Genomic DNA, 2484 nt, shown 5'->3' on the forward strand with positions numbered 1-2484 from the left:
CACCCACTGACGTCACTCCTTGTCTTCCTGTCTATACATAGCTGCCTTATAGGTTATATTTTAGCTGCTCAATAGGGTGTTTTCCTTCTAAGGGTGCAGCTCATTTGCATTGTCTGTGAAAACTTTTTGAGACATTCCTGAAATAGCCACCTGAAATAGCCAGTAGAAGAAATAGGAGTCAGCAACAGTGTGTGTCCTGCTGTGCTGGACACTTCTCACTGTTACAATCATTTGTTTCATATACATTCTTTAAACAGTGTAATTACTTGAATAGCTAGTGTGTTTGTGTGTACATTTATATCCACAGAAACAAATAGCAAATAACACGTATGTAACTTTAAAGTGATGACTATAAGTTTACTCCTTATGTAAGCACCAAACCAACGTATGTATTTTTCTAATGCTGAGTGTTTACAGCTACTAATGTGTGTACACTGTTACTGTGAGAAGAAAAAGCAAGTGCACTGACCAAACAATTTACTATAAAACGAATATACAATAGACCGGGAATTGAAGATTTATGTCATTGTTTACTAATTAATTCATTTGTGAGAAAACGATTCACCGGAAGTGCATTCACGAATTCAACATTTCATTTTTAATGGATCCCTTGCATTTTCGGGCATGACAGTGACGTCTGCAGTTTTATATTTGAAATATATCCCGTTCATTTCTGGACAGTGGAGGTGCCGACGTGAGGTAGGTGCCTGACAGTGGAGGTCGCAGCCAGCATCTCTGCTCTATTGGCAGATTATCTGTGATTAGTCAAGCGATTGGCTATTCCTCTCGATTGTGTGATCACCTGACTTAAAAATGATCCAATAGCGTGTTTGTCGGAGGAGACATTTAAATGAAGTGCAGCCCTGACAGAATAATAACATCTCCGGATACACACACACCACACACACACCACACACACACACACACACACACACTGTTGTTACAGATCTCCATGGCAACAGTTTGTTTATTGTCTACCTGCTGTCTCTTTAGCTGAATGTACTATTCCAGGGCCGTGACACACCACGGTAACAATAACTGATTCTGTGTGTGTGAATTCATTTGGATTTTCAGCGGTGAACGTTGGTACAGTGGTTATTTAAAGAGGTAAATGGGATTTTGTGAGAAATGATTACTTTGTTATGGAAGCTGCTCCTGTCACGATCAGTGAATTAGGGCAGTCACGTAGGTAAGGGAAATTTACTGAAACTCAAGTGAGGAACAAAAACACAAGAGTTCAGTCAGAAGAAGAATAAAATGCATAAACACTAAATGTATGAAGTTAGAACTTACTTTGGTTACAGCTGCTCTAGGATAATCAGAAGCACACTGGTATGTTCAATGGTGACATCTTAACAGCGATGAGTACTGTGGAGCTCAATGTAGAACAAAAATAACATCAGTAACAACACAGGAATAGCGTTGCATGCATGCGGGAAGGCTTCCCAACACATGCCCGTTCATGTAGGTAGAACTGACGGTGAAGGCTGAGGTATCCTGGTGGATACACCGTAACTCACCTCAGTAGTGTAACGTTATTCCATTAGATAACTGTAAGCAGCCCTCACAATCACTCATAGCTGTATCAAACAGCGCAAAAGAGAGAAAGTGTTTGATTGGATGTAAATTAGTACACGCCCCCCAGTGCGATGAGTCATAACAGTTTCTATATTTTACAGAAATGACCAAACTCGAAAACATGACTTTGTGTCACTGTTGGGTTCCAATACTGGAGGACAGAGGACAGATGTGATAGAAACACTTAAAGTTCATGTCTGGTCCCAGTAGGTAACCGAGAAACTCGATCTCTCTGAGACACATAAGTTGGTCAAAAAGGGCGATCAGGTGAAAAAAAAAAAGAGAAAATACCAAACATGCTGTCAGTGATCTGATCTTCTGAACCCTTTACCAAAGTATTTAACTCACCCAAACCACCAACATGTGGGAGACCTGACACTTAAGAGATACAACATCATATTAAAAATGCCACTATCTGGGTTTTATTTGTAAAGTTATTTTTTGTGATGTAAAAAATAAACAAACAAAAAAAATGAAGCAGGTCAGGATGAGTTATCAGCCTCAGAGTGGGAGTCTGCATTTCCTGAGAGCACACTGTTCAGCTGCTGAGCATCCTACATTAAGGAATGATTTCAGTTTGAGAGATTCCTCCGTTCACTCACAGCAGCAAGACTGATGTTACTCTCGGGGTCGTTTATAGACACCCTTTAGTGAAGTCGGGAACAGTACAGATTGACTTCGGATAGTCATCCACTTACCAAACCTGAACAAGAAAAGAACGTTTCACAATGATGCTGTTAATGTTCAGACAATTAAAACGGTGGTGATTAAGGCAGTAGCAAACATAGACCTCTCTGTCAAAGTCAAACCTCTATGAACAGATATCAACATAAAAATAAGAATCTGCAAGGTGAGGGACAACGAGTTTCGTTTGTCAGTCTGAGTAGTATTGATCACGTTTAAACG

This window comes from Larimichthys crocea, chromosome V (genome assembly GCF_000972845.2).
Source record: "Larimichthys crocea isolate SSNF chromosome V, L_crocea_2.0, whole genome shotgun sequence".
NCBI lineage: Eukaryota > Metazoa > Chordata > Actinopteri > Sciaenidae > Larimichthys > Larimichthys crocea.